Consider the following 16,212-nt stretch of genomic DNA (forward strand, 5'->3'; position numbering starts at 1 on the left):
GTAGTCTCAGACTCCACAATTGTAAATGCCACAGGGAGGATGTTACTATTACCATCTTGCGCACTACAATTAGCAACATACTACCATAATTTCCATACAGGTGCATGCCATTCCCGGAGACGAAGGGCTTGCAATGCTTGAAAGTCTCAATATAGGGAGGTAATAAAGCCCAAAATACCTTATCAAATTGGCTACAGTCATGTACCACCAAGTGTCCATCATAGTATGGTACCGCACTAAAATCACGTTATTCCAAGATAACAACTCTGCAGTACTTGCAACAACCTCAGCACATTATTATATGACTCCTCTCAATCACCGTATATATGTGCAATTGTCTTTTGCTAAACCATCCAGACCTTTATGTATGAGGGTTTGAAGTGATAACTTTGTCTAACTATACATTGTAGAACATGGATAGTAACTGATGGGCTGGACTATATCAGGGGTAATATGACACTACAAATGAGGTAGCTATCCAATTGTTGATGGTCTTGAGACATAGTGGGGCTAAACAGGTGTGCGGTCCGCCAAATTTACGCACCTCCCTAATGAATTAAATAGTATCGGTAGACATTCTGCCCAAAATAATCATGATAAATAAGAATATACATTACAATATAAAGTAAGGCTTATCAATATCCGAAATTCTGTCGGAGAGCAACATGGAGACTCCAAAGAATCCTGCTGCAAATTGTCTGCGGTGCACATGGTGCTTTGATGGATCCAACTCCACAACTCGGTACTTAACATTTCTCCAAATACTGTAATTCTTCATACTTTGCACGACTACCTCTCTGCTTTTGAATCTGTGATCAATGCGAAACTCCACACCACCATCTGTGTTGTAATAGTCCCCACCCATATTGAAAAATAGAGTTTTTTGTGTATCGTGTCCAGATTCAACATATGATAGTGGCTGCATATAACTGATAACTCCAAAATTGGTTGTAGGGTAGGCAGAAGATACCAAACTGATCCATCGACTAGAGTCTCTGGTACAAACTCCTCCTCCTCCTCATCCTCAGAAGAACCACTTTTGTTGCTTAAACAACATATTCTTCATCGGACTCCTCACCGTTCACGTCCATATGTACCATTGGACTAGCACAGTGCAGGGGTGGTGGTGCAAGAGGTGGGTCATCCTAGACAAAATTTGAGTGGCCAGAACCACCATCACCAACCTCTGCAGAAAGCTCTATTATTTGTTCCGCCACAATTCTCCCGTGAACATCAAACATGAGGCGCACATGTTCATCACCATCGAACCAAAATAGATGAAACCAAAATACTCTAATTTTCGTCGGTGCTAGCAAACTATAGCTAATTTTTCCAACCTCTTTTATCCCATTAGCACCGAGATTCGGCAATATTAGACTCTTTAACTCAAACAAAGAATTTATTCTCCGAGTACGCAACAGGATAGGATTATTACACTCAATATAACTCCAGTGTCACTATTTTTCATGTGAAAATTGGGATACACACTTACAATAACATATCCACTACTACTAGACATGTTTACTAAATTTATGGAAGAAACGGAGGAGAAGAAGAAGTGAAATGTTTGTAGAGAAAACTAATAGTTGCAGATATTTTTATAACTGATCAAAATTTGTCGCACTTTATCTCGTTCACAGTGTAAACGAATTAACTTTTTTAGTATCTCATTTAAAGTGTAAACGAGATATATACAAATCGTTTTTTTTTTTTTTTTATGTATCACGTTTGCAAATGTGAAACGTGTAAAATAATATGTGACTTATCTCGTTTACAGTATAAACAAGATATACTTAAACTCGACTTATTTATGTTGTAAACGAGATATATAAAATAATGCAAAATGATAATTAAATTATAAATTATCTATATTTATAAATAAAATAATTAAATTATTTATTTTAAAAAAATCCCTTTCATTTTGTTATCTAAATTCAATTAATCTTATTAGCTTGCTTATTCTACCGTATGATAACCGTGATAATGAATTATAATTGATTACATTAAAAACTTATGCTATCATTATTATTACTATTATTGTTTGTTAAGCATGCTGGAAATAAAGAAGAGATGTACTTCATTCTAACACTAATTAACAAGTCTTACGAGTTGACTTGCTTGACTTGCAGAAATGGTTAGTTGAGAAAATAAAAAGAGAACTTATGGAGGGTCATAACTTTTAGTATTTTTTGTTATTATTGATCAGTAAAAATATTAAATTATTTTTAACAAATAAATTTTAAAATTAAATACAATTTTAGTCTTTAAACAGCGCTTGTTATTAATATACATGCCTATCAAAACATAGACATGAAAGTATACGAAAATACATGTTTGGTATTTGTTTATTGAAACAAAAATTATGAAAAGTATAGTCATACACAAACACTCATTAAAAACATGTATTTTTTGTCTTTCTAAAATGTTGAGACACAAATTTCTAACTTAAGACATTAATTTTTTTTACAACTTTATCATTTTACTATCCTCTATTGCTGCTGGTTTGGAGCTTTGATGGTACTGCCCCCAATTTTTTTGTGGCAATTCGTCTTCTCCAAAAAGAGTTTCTCTCTGTCTCATTCTCCCTCATGTGCCTCTGTTTTTGTTCCTCTTCAAGATTTTCGTAGATGAAAAACAATTACAGATCTACGGTTCTACTTTTTCTTTCCTTTCTACATCTTCGTTATCTCATCTTTCGTTCCCTCACCTTATTGTTTTGCTGGAATTTCATCACTTGTCGTTTCAACTTGTAGTCTTTAAATTTAAAATTTTTTTTATCTTTTAATAAAAAATTGAATCTGTGTATTTTTTTTATTTGAATTAAAATTGAAGTTTTTGTTAATCTTATATCTGTTGAATTTAATTTAAATTTGTGTAAAAATAAAAATGAATGCTTCTAAAGCATTTCAGAGACCACATTACATTACTATGAATTTAATTTTATTATTATACATATTGAATTTTAATTTAAATTAGAGTTATGTAGTTTTGGGGTTTAGTTCAAAGGTGAAGGTAGTTTTCGATAATTCTAAAAGAAGAATGAAAAAGGTAGAACGATGATGGTGATGCTAAAATAATAAAGGTAAAATTAAAATTTTAGTATAATAATAAATTGTGTGTTCTATTCTGTCTAACTTACGAAATACAATATGAAATTAGTGTCTTCTTGTGTCTATGTACTCTTGTGTTTTTGTCTATATTTTATTTATGTTCAGACAATAACCAAACACAATTTAAGGTGTATGCTGAAATTTTTTTTCGTCCCCAACCATTTTTTGCATACAAAATCGTCCCTAAGGTTCAACGTAGTTTTAAAATTGTCCTTCGAAATAAAATATCCTTCTCTTCTTTTTCTTCTTCTTCGTCACATCATCTCTTCTTCTTTTTCTTCTTCATCATAGCATTTTTTGAAATAAAGAAAGAAAAAAATATAAGATTGAGAAGAGAGGGAGAATGCAGGAAAGAGAGAGAGAGTGCACGAACTCGCTGGAACCGCCGCACTGCCGCCGACGTTGTTTCTGTGCTTCAAAATCGCCGCCAAAAAAGGGAAGAAGAGGAGATTTAAAACCGTTCGTGAAGGAGAAGCATGTTCATGAGAGGGCGTGGTGGAGACAACATCGTGGAGAAGACAAAGTCACTGTCGCTGTCGCCGTTGCTCCTCGCTATCGCCGCTACTTCTCGCGTGCTCGTGGTCGCTGTTTCACTTTTGTTTCTATTTTTGTTTCTTCTGTTTCTTCTATTTTTGCTTCTGATTTTATTGTTGTTGTTGCTGATGCTGTGAAGAAGAAGATGTGTTGTTGTTGTTCTTGAATTTGAATACTGTGTTGTTGTTGAATATTGTGTGTTGTTGTTGTTGGTGCTCTAATAACTAATAATGACTTCTTTGTGGTTTCTTTTTCTTTTATTAATGGTTTCTCTGTTCACTTTTTTTTATTTGATAATTTTTTATTAGGGATAGATAATTTAGTTTATAATTTTAATATTTAGGTAAAAAGATGATTTTAAAATTACGTTAAATCTTAAAAAAGATTTTGTGTGCAAAAAGATTGGAGATAAAAAAAATTTTTGATGACCTATACTTTAGAGACCAAAATCGTACTTAACCCTAAATTTTATTAAATTATGTGTACAAATTCTGAAAGGGGTGCAAATTGTATTGATTTTTGTGTGTAAAATTCTTGATAATATAGATGCAAATTATATATTTCTTGTGTGTAAGACGTTTATAAAGAATTTGGATCCTCTAAATTTTGAATTTTCACTTTAGAGAGTAAAGTATGATCTCTCACCTTTGAATAGTTTCTCTTTCATATTTTCTCTTGATCCCATTTATGAAATAAATGATAAGTGATCACACTTTATCTTCTAGAATAAAATTAAAAAATTAGAGATTTTAAATTCATTTATAAATATATGTGTAAATTATTGCTAACTAAATACTGATAAAAAATAATAATATTTATTGATTATATAATATTATTCGAATAAAAATATAATTATTTAGAAGCGAATTGTTTTGACATAATGTAAATAAGTGCACATTTTTACTTTTTTTTTTAAATAGAAAATTATCCAACCTTCAATACAAATTTAAGAGTAATTGATGATGGCGTGGAGACATGAGAATCTATTATAATACTTATAAAAATTTTTAGTATTATTTAAATATATATATTTATGTATAAATATGTGTATTTAAATTTAAAATACTAATGAAATATCTGCATTAAAAATGTAGATAAACTATTTAACTTATATTAATTTTTCTATTTAAATTGATTCAAACTAATATATATTAATATGCTCTTTATTGTTCGTTAAAATAGTATAAGGTAAATCAAATTGAGTTACTACAATTTACATTATGCTACACAACACACTAATTTGAAGTCGACTACTACGACATCCTAAATTTCAAATTGAAACTCTTTTCTCTTCCGCAAGTAAATCGATATGGCTATTACGATTTACTTGTTTGAAGCTTTTGAACATAAATTTGACGACTACAATTCATGTGTAAATAGACAAATCGAACTTTCGTGATACAATTTATATAAACTAACATAGAACACACATGTAATTAAACTCGAGATAAATCGATCTTTCGTGATACGATTTACATAAATTAACATAAGACACGTGTAATTAAACTAGAATCAGGACATCTGTATAAACATTGTATTAATGTAAATTATTCTCAAATTAATTATCATATATTATTTGTCTTATATATGTATATGCAGTGACATACTCAACAAAATTTAGTCGTGAAGATAAAAATATGTAAAATAAAAATTAAATATAAATATATACATTTTTTTTTGTTTTTACAGATTTTTTTAACCTAACTAGTCAAGAATTAATTTGTTGTGAGCTTGAGTTCTAATTAAAAGATCAATAAATTATTGTATACAAAAAATAAAATTTAAATTCTCGATATTTATTTAAGAGGACGACTGAGCTAACTATCCAATCAACCAAAATTAATTTAGATATATTTAAAATTTAAAATTAAAATTATCTATATGTAAAAAAAAAAGTAAATCACACAAGAGTGTACATACATACACCCACATATTATAATATTTAAAATAATAAAAAAATATTACACATAAACATTATAATATTTAAAATAATAAAAAAATTATTTATAATTACTTTTTTTTTATTTTAAACGTGATTAAATATTATTGTTATATATATATTATATTAATATATATTAAACAATTATTTAATTATTTATTATCTCTTATTCAATATTCACTTATTATAGTATTTATGGTATAAATAATTTTTTTAATCAAAATAATTACTATAATCAAAATCATTTTAATAAAGAATATTAATACAATATACTAATATATGAATAATATGTTTTTATCTTAAATAATTTTTCAAAAAATACTAATTATTTAAGTTGTATTTATTTAGGAAATTAAGTGTTAATTTAATTATTAATTAATTAGTTAGTATTAAGAAGTTACTCATCACTATTTTTTTAGTTGATTTATTTATTTATTTTTGTTTTTTATACTAAATCAAATTTAACACAATAATTATTATTGTATAATAAGTTTAACAAATATTTTATAACATAAAATAAAAAATAATTTATATTTTATTTTGAGAATAAACATAATATAACAAAATAAAAAAATATACGTTTATATATAATTATTAGTTTTTTTAAATCTTCGTGGAGGCAAATTAGGGATAATAATGAGTCTCCATGGAGGCGGAGACCCCGTCCCTGTCCTGTTTAATAAAATGTCCTTTATCTTTATTCTATTTTTTCTTTTGACAGCAACAATTGATTGTGTTAGATTTCTTTTGCGACAAGGATTGACATTTCATGGTAATGATGTGACAAATGATTCTATTAATCAAGAAAATTTTTTGGAATTTCTAAACTTTCTTATACAACATAATAAAAAGATTGGTCGTGCTTTCAAAAATGTTCTATAAAAATCTTAAACTAATAGTACCCTCAATTCAAAAATATATTATAAGAGCTAGTACAAGTAAAACAATAAAAGTTATTGTTGATGATCTTGAGGATGAATTATTTGCTGTTTTGGTTGATGAAGTCGGCAACACTTCAATTAAGAAAAAAATGTCAGTTTGTTTAAGGTATATGAGCAAAGAAGGATAAGCTAGGGAGCATTTTCTTCGTCTTATTCATGTTTTTAATACTAATACTTTATCTCTAAAATTAGCATTGGATTCATTATTAGAAATATATAATTTAAGTTTATCAAGAGTACGTAAATAAGGATATGATGGTGTAAATAACATGTAAGGAGAATTTAATGGCTTGAAAATTTTGATATTAAAAGAAAATTTTTGTACTTTCTATGTTCATTGCTTTACCTACCAATTTCAGTTAGCTGCTCTTATTACTGTTGCAAAAAAAAAAGTTGAAATTGCTTTACTTTTTAATTTGTTAACCAATTTGTGCAACGTTATTGGAGTTTCGTGTAAACGAAGAGACATGCTTCGTGAAAGTCAGATGACTAAGACAATTGAAGCATTAAAAAATGGAGAAATTTCTAGTAGACGTGATTTGAATCAAGAAATAGCTTTGAAACGAGTTGGAGACACTAGATGCAGTTCGTACTATGAAACTATACTTAAATTAATTTCTTTGTTTTCTTCCATGGTCAATGTTCTTGAATATGTTGAAAAAGTTGAAAATAATTCAGAACAAAGAGTTGAAGCATGTCATTTATTGAATGTCATTCAATTCTTTGAATTCATTTTTAACTTGCACTTAATAAAAAATATCTTGAGAGTTACTAATGAGTTATCTCAAGCATTACAAAGAAATGATTAAGACATTGTAAATGCTATGACATTGGATAAAATGTCTAAACAATATTTATAAATTATAAGAGATGATGGTTGGTCTCTTTTACTTGACGAAGTCTCATTGTTTTGTGGCAAACACAATATTACTGTTCTAAAAAAGGATGATATATTTGTGACACAAGGAAGATACAGACACAAAGCTCAAAAGATCTCAAATTTGCATCATTTTCAAGTTGAGATATTCTATCAACTAGTTGATAAACAACTTCAATAACTCAATAATAGTTTTATAGAGGTGAATACTTAATTACTTTTTGGTATAGCTTATTTGAATTCAAGACACTTATTTTTTGTATTTGATAAGGAGAAGTTAATCTAGTTAGCTCAATTCTATCCATTAAACTTTTCTTCCAGTCAACTTTTGGCACTTGATAATTAACTTAAAAACTTCATATTAGATGTGCGTTCTCATGACTAATTGTCAAACTTAAATGAGATTGGTGCTCTTTCTTAAAAATTGGTTGAGACTCGAAAAAATATAATTTATCCATTAATGTTTCTTATTTTGAAGTTAGCTTTAGTTTTCCCTGTAGCACTGCATTAGTTGAAAGAACTTTCTTTGCTATGAACATCATAAAGAGTTGACTTCATAACTGTATGGGAGATGAATTTTTAAATAATTACTTAGTGATATATATATATAGAAAGAGAGACATTTGATTGTACTGACAATGAAAAGATTATTCAATCTTTTCAAAATGTGAAATCTAGAAGATCTGAATTCTAAATTATTTGTTATTATTTTAAATTATTATTTTATTGTTGTAATTTGTTGGGTAAATAATTTGAAGAGTAATCATATTTTAGAATACTATTGTACAATTATAAAAAATATTATTATATCATGCATACTTTGTTCCTACTGTCAAAATTTTTTGGATCTGTGTCACTGACTACGAGCTTTTATAGAGAGATACAACAAATTTTGTTTGGAGATACAACAATTTTCCACTGGAGAAACTATCATGAGCCTAATAAATGGGTTAAGCGATGGACCATTTTCCCAATCCATCTCTAAGCTCCATCCGACCTCCATAGTCGACGTACAGGTAAGAACAAAAAAATACATCAACAGGGAGAAAATTGCACAACTAAGGAGGCCCCATCCAAATCGAGATACTAAAGAAATTCGTGATGACAATAAGGACAAAAGATCAAAGAAAAAGACAAGTTGAATCTTCTCGAAGCAAAAGGTACCACTTTTACACCCCTCTTAAAGTCTCGTTGGTGGAAGTCTACAAGGACATTCATAGAAAAGCTCCTACTGCCCTGGCCCATGGAAAGCAAAAATAGGGAAAACAAGATAGAGTATTGTGAATACCACAGCATCTACCGCCATCATACCAATGGCGGTTACAACCTCAAAAGCATAATAGAAAAGCTAGCTCATGATTGCCGATTAGATAAATATGTTGCTCCTACTCGATAGATGAAAGGAGTTACCGTGTAAAAGATAGGAGCGGGGATCGAGAAAAGACCCCTAAAAAGTACATTCATATGAAAGTCGGAAGGTTTGCAGCCAGTGGAACCTCTAAGTCGTCTAAGAAAAGACATCTCGGGCAAAGTTATAGAAAAAAGTCGGGAATCTGACATTCCTAAGATTAGCTTCACCGACAAAAATGCTAGAGGAATCATCCCGGGCCAAGATGGCCCAGTTGTTATTACCATGGTATTGGCAAATGCCAACTTGCATTGGACCTTCAAAGATCAAGGATGTTTGCTTTCGAGAAGCTCGGTCTTGAGTCCAAGGATTTATAAGCCTATCCGAACACCTTATTCGAGTTAACACATCCAATGCAACTGCTGGGGAATATCAACCTCTATATCGCCTACAGAAAAGGACCGACGAGCACAATTTTGAAGGTGAATTATGTGTTTGTAAACACACCAACAACATACAATGCGCTGACAAGCTGGAGCACTCTAAATCGACTTTCCGATGTGGTTTCGACCCCATCTATGCATGACATTTTCAACCAAGAATGGGCTGGCCACAATGAAAAGAGATCAAGTGTTAGGAAGAAGATGCTACAACGAAAGCTTGAACCTTAGGGGATAGAAAGCCGGGGGATAGATTTTCATCCTTGAGCTTGGAAGACTCAAGGAGAAAGAAAACTCCAACTACAATCCGAGGGAAAGCTTGAAGAAGTTCAAATCGGAGATCATCTAGGCAAGACCACCAGCATCGGGACAAAATTACAGGAAGACTGTAAAAAAGAGCTCGTTCAGTTGCTATGGGACAATGCCATTCTCTTTGCATGGAAAGCTTCTGGCATGCCAAGTATCAAACCCAAACTCATGACTCAGCTAACAGTATTTCTAGGATCTAGACTGATCCAACAAAGAAGAAGAAAGCTAAATAAAGAACGAGCCAAGGTCGTGAAAAAATAAGTACAAGCCTTACTAAAAGCAAGGTTCATCGGGGATGTCAAATACCTACTATGGCTGACAAACATTGTTCTAGTAAAAAAGAAAAAACGGCAAATGGAAGATATGCATAGACTACACGAACCTCAAAAAAGCATATCCAAAAGATCTGTATCGCTACCGAGCATTGATGCTCTGGTAGACTCAGCGTTTGGGTATGAGTTCTTGACACTCATGGATGCATATTCATGATACAATCAATTTTCAATGTACGGCTCAGATGAGGAGAAGACATCCTTGATCACCCCACAGGCTAACTACTGCTACGTAGTTATGCCCCTTGGATTGAAGAACACGAGGGCAACTTACTCTCGGTTGATGAATAAGGTCTTCTAACCTCTCTTGTACTGAAGAATCCTCTTCTTTAATATCTAATCTCTTGGAAGTATTCTCCACAATAAGAAAGCACAGGATAAGATTAAATCCCACCAAGTGTACCTTTCTTGGAGAAGCTGAAAAGTTTCTCGGATTCATGTTAACCCTACGAAGAATATAAGCAAATCTAGAAAAGTACTCGGCGATCATCAATATGAAAAGTCTGAGTTCCATCAAGGAAGTGCAATAGCTAAATAGAAGACTCGCCATACTATCCAAGTTCCTCACAAGATCAGCACTAAAAGCACTATCCCTCTTCTCCATCTTAAGAAATAGGTCTGATTTTACATGGATAAAAGAATGTGAAAAGGCCTTCCAACAATTGAATAAATACCTAGCACAACCTCTGATCCTCTCAAAGCCTAAGGAAGGAGAAGAACTTATGCTCTATTTAGCTGTGGCAGAGAAGACAGTAGCCTCATCCCTAATTAGGAAAGATGTAAAAGAGCAACATCCCATGTACATTAAGAGAAAAATGCTCTAGGGATCCAAGCTCAACTATTAGAAGATAGAGAAGTTTGCATACGCCTGAGTTCTATCTTCCAGGAGACTACGACCTTATTTCCAATCTCACACGATACAAGTTCGTAACAACCAACTAACGAAGAGCATCATGCAAAAAACCGACATCGCAGAAAGAATGCTACAATGAACCATAAAGCTGTCTGAATTTGATCTAAGGTACAAATATGCTGGTGAGCTTAACAAGGATAACCTAACCACTTGACACATTTATGTTGACAAGTCTTCAAATAAGGTTGGAAGTAAAGCGAAAATTTTCCTAGAAAATTTGGGAGGAACAAGGCTAGGGTTGTCCCTCAAATTCAATTTCAAAGCTTCCAACATTCATAATGACTCGCAAGTTATTATTACCTCATAGATTAATGACAGATATCAGGCTAAATATCTTTGCATGAAAAGGTATATGGAGGTAACTTCAAAGCTTTTATCCAAGTTTCAGCAAGTCAAAGTCCGACATATATCCCTAGAGGAGAATAATAAAGTGGATGTGCCTTATCAATACTGGCAAATACCAAGCCTGGAAGCAACAATAGGAGCCTGATACAGGAGATATTACAGGAACCTTCCATATTAGAAAGAAAAGCTGGCTCAAAAATTCTTGCCATATCAAGGCAAGACTTGGGATGGATGACACCATACATCGACTTTTTCAAGTTTCACATAGTCCCTGTGACCAAAGGAGGTCAGGAGACTTGTCTGAGAAGCACAACACTACAAAATGGTCAAACAAACTCTTTACTAATGAGGTAGATCCACTTCCTTACTTAAATATGTCCCGACTTACTAAACAGGTGAAAGTCCCAGAAGAAGTTCATAGTAGAATATGCGAAAATCACCTAGGTGCCCATTCTTTGACAAAGAAGATTCTTAAGAACGGGATTTTACTGGCCAACTATGGGAAAAGATGCTACTATTTACATACAAAAATGTCTAACATGCTAGAAACATACAAACTTTCACGTGGCACTCGTAGAAGAGATGATCAACATCACCTCCCCGTGGTCATTCTCAAAGGTGAGGATAGACCTACTCAGACCTTTCCCACAAGTGCTCGGACTGGTAAAGTAACTGATAGTCGGGATCGATTACTTCACAAAGTGGATAGAAGTCGAATCACTAGGATCCGTTACAGTTAGGCAAAGTCAAAGATTCTTATGGCTGAGCATTGTAACCTGCCTTGAAGTTCTTCATGCGATCACCACGGATAAATGAACCCAATTCACTTACTTATGTTTCCAAAATCTAGTCTCCGAGTTAAAGATCAAGCAATAGTTTACCTCGATCGAGAACCTACAGGCAAATATATAGCCTAAGGCAGCCAACAAGGTCATCTTTAATAGGCGTATGCAGTGATTCAACTTGGCAAATAAGGCATGGGCAGAACAGCTCCCGCATGCACTTTGGGCATATCGGACAATATTCCAGTCTACCATAGGGGAGTTACCTTATCGACTTTCATATGGAGAAGAGGCCATGATCCCAGTCAAAGTCGGTGAAGAAAGTCTAAGGGTAGTTTTCTACAATGAAGTAGGAAACACAAAGAGCCTCTAAGAAGAACTCAACTTATTCCCCGAAGTTAGAAAAAAGACTCGGATCCAAGAATAGGTGCTCAAGAGGTGAATGGCAGTTGAATACAACTACAACGTAATCAAGCGAAGTTTCTCTGAGAACGACCTTGTCCTCATAAGAAACAACATTAGATTACCACCTCTTGGAGAAGGCAAACTCGCCGCTAACTAGAAGAGTCCTTATAGAGTTACTCAAGTCTTGTGAAAAGGCTACTACAAGATTGCGACCTTAGAAGGTCACGATTTATCAAGCTCTTCGCATGGAAGTAATATTCTGAAGCTAAACAGTAAACCTCACTCCCCGATGTACTCTTTTTTCCGACTTCGAGGTTTTTTCCCATTGGATTTTATTAAAGGGAGTTTTAACGAGGCGTCAATGTAAGAGCTAAGAGTTATGACTTGTAAGAATCTTAGTAGCTACTAGTCTACTCATTGTAACTATTCAAAGTGTTAATAAGATACACTTTTCACAAATTTATTGTCATATGATTTTATTGATATTTGCAAAAGTTACTAACTGTAAGAAAAGCAAAAGAATGCCCCTCAATTGGCTCAAACTCGAAAAAATGCAAAAGCAAAAAATCCGACCTAGATGGTCAGATGATACAAAGTGGCAAAGATTGGGCAAAGAGACATGATTGCATAAATGACTTGAACAAAATGAGGATTATTAAAGCAGTCTATAACAAAAACTTGACAAGATTTCGAATTGGCAAGTACAAAATTGGAAAGAAACAAGTAACTGGAAAATTTTTTCGAAAAAGTTAAGAAAGTGAACCAAATGAATTTGTGCAAATTAATAAATTTAAGAAAATAAACAAAGTAATTAAAATTCCACAGTGAGGACAACAATTTAAAAGCCCAAAAACAATCATTTACAAAGTTATTACAAAATAAAATTATTCAGAACGGCCAAAGGTAGACAACTATAATCTATTACAAATCTATAAATAAAAGACAGAAACTTTAAGAGCCAACAAGAAAACTTCGGAGGTCGACTGGGCAGCAGGATCTGGGGTTGCTTAAGGAGCAAGCTTAGGAGTTTGCTCGGAGGTCAGATCAGAAGCACCCTCAGCATCCCACATCTAGACCTCAATCGAATGTTGACTGGGAAGACCAATCTCTTCCGCATCAAGGGAAGTCGAAGGATTAACAATTTGACCATCCATGACCACCTTCCCCGGATATAGAAGGTTAATGTTGAATTCAAGAACAATGACTTGAATTTGAGCCTTGAGTTTAACAACCACCTCACGCATAGCCTCAAGGGTGTCCAAGTTAACCTGGCTCTCTCTACCTGAGTCTTGCAGGCATCTACCTTCCTTGCCTCTTTGACCTTGTGGAGACACAGTACCAGTTTTTTTTGAACTGCCACAGCTTCGTCTTTTGACTCACTACAGCATCCCGCTCCTTCTTTGCCGTGTCTTGCTCATCCTAGGCCTTATTAGTCAAGCCCCTCATCTTCTCTTTGTATTTATTGACAAACTCCACAACGACCTCTATTTGAGCCACCTTTGTGGTGAGCTCGTCATTGGCGGTCTCATAGAAGGCCATCTTGACCTGCTGCAACTCTAACTTCTTGTTGCTTGAGATTTTTTCCAGAATAGCTAGACGCTGACTTACTAGACAGCATATGACTACCGATTTCAACTCTATTTAAGTGGAACAAAGTACATTCTTCAACAAAGCGTCCCCTTCCAAGGTCACCACACTATATAAAAAAAAGAGGCATTCATCAATAAACTTCTCCACATGAAAGTGACCTTGATATACGTCATCACACCCAGAAAGAGGGTTCAAAATGTTGTCTTTTCCATCTAGAAGGCATTCCACCAACAGTGGAAGAGGCAGATTAGGAGGACGGTGGGTAGTAATTCGGGAGGCTCGGGGTTGGATGATCTCCCTTCCAAAACCCTCGGAAGTTGGACTTGGTTTCGACGAGGCCCAAAATGGGAGGATCCAGCAGCAGCAGCAGTAGTGGCAAAGGAAGAAATAATTTTTTCTGCAAAAACAAAATAACAAGTTATTTTCAAGAATTATGCAAATCGGAAGAAAAAACATTTCTACAAAATGTACAAAGTCACGACTTACCGAGTTGAGTCCGCATACTAAAGAGCTTGGTTAAGTGAAAAAGATAATAGAAAAGGGAAATGGAGGCATAAACTCTCAAGAACCCACAAACTATCACGTAAGCTTTGATAAAGGCCCACGGGTTTGGATGAAGTTGAGAGGGGATAACTTTACAGTCTATTAGGATTTGGGACTCAAGAGCAAAAAAATGAAGTTGCATTCCTACTTTACAAAAAAACACTCATATAAATGCAAAAAATGAAGAGATCGGAGAGAAGAAACATGTGAATAGCAAACCCTCTCCTCTTCATACGGAGATACAACCTCATAAATTGGTCGCATCGTTCGGTCTTTTAAGAAGATGGTCGTTCTCTAAAAGCCTATTCAGTGAAGCCTCATTGGATATTGGTATAACATCAAGGACTTGAGGGTCCACCCACTCAAGATCAGGGAACACCTCGGCAGGGAATACATGGATACCTATCCTTGCCAATTATCCCGGGAACCTACAAAATGAAAAAGAAGGGATAACTCAGATTTACAAAACTATGAACAGAGACTATTCTCTACATCTATGATCTATAACTAAATTGGAGTAATTCTAGGAACCTAACCGCCTCAGAAAAGGTGGTGTTATCCCTGGAAGGGCCAGTAGCATCAATAATAGTGACGCTCAGAAATAGTAACAACACTAAAGAGGGATACAACATTATCAGAGTCAACATTCTCATATAACATTTTCAAAATTAAACTGCAAATATAAAAAGGACGACATGACAGCAAATAAGCTACCAACAATGATGGTTCCACTATCGCCACCACATTATCCTAGATACCATATACAAAATATCATAGGCAACATTCATTTTCTCATCAAGACGGTAACTACAATGGCAATAAAAGCATATGTTCCAGTGTTTTTAAGTAAGGATGAAAACTAACCTCAAATGTACGAGAGATTGAAAGAGAAAACTACAAACGACGATGAAGTTTCGAAAGAACAAAGGCCACAGCAACAGAGCGGAGGTTCTAGTTGCAGAGTAAAATATGCAGAGAAAGATAGAAAATTTCGAAGAAAAATAATAATAAAGAGAGAAAAAATGTATTTATAGGCTACTAATGAACAGGGACGTAAAGGTAAATTAACGTCTATTTTTAAATTGCTTTTAATGCAGGCACAATAATCGATAGAAATTGAAAAGACGTGGAAACCAATAAAGCGATACGCGTCCTTGCTAACTGCCTACGTGCTACTAATTGATCGACTATTTACCGGAGCTATGACTTGAGGACCAAAACTCGGGTAGGACATTGTTCATATCTGAGCCTACAAAATATAAGCCCAGTCCATACTCCTCCTAGCAGATAAGCTACATTCGAAATTTGGCCACGCAAAGTCAACCCAATAGTGACAAATCCAATCCATGTGGTCTAATTTACATGGGTCAGATCGATTTTAAACACGAGTATCTAAAATATGTATCCAATTCGACGTGGGAAGCAAGTTAGACACTCCTCCATTATTTTGGTTATCACCTCTAAGTGATAATCACTCTAAACATGGGATAACCTCCTACTCTATAAAGGAGTAATCATCTATGATCTTTAGAAGTCATCTCTAAGAAATAACTAAGTCCTACACTGCTACTCTATAAATTTCCCAACACATAAATATATATATTTTTTTTAATCTAATCTCACTAAAACCTACTAAAACTTTTACTAACTTAGACATTAAAATCTCTTGCAGGTATTCCCACTACCGAATAGGCGAAAACGTCAAAATATCTTCTATCTGACAAGTTGAAACTTCACCTAAAAGTATTTAGACCTTACATTTAAACCTAAATTCATCCAAATTTCATGTAATACCTTTGAACAA

Source organism: Arachis hypogaea, chromosome 12, assembly GCF_003086295.3.
Source record: "Arachis hypogaea cultivar Tifrunner chromosome 12, arahy.Tifrunner.gnm2.J5K5, whole genome shotgun sequence".
Lineage (NCBI taxonomy): Eukaryota > Viridiplantae > Streptophyta > Magnoliopsida > Fabales > Fabaceae > Arachis > Arachis hypogaea.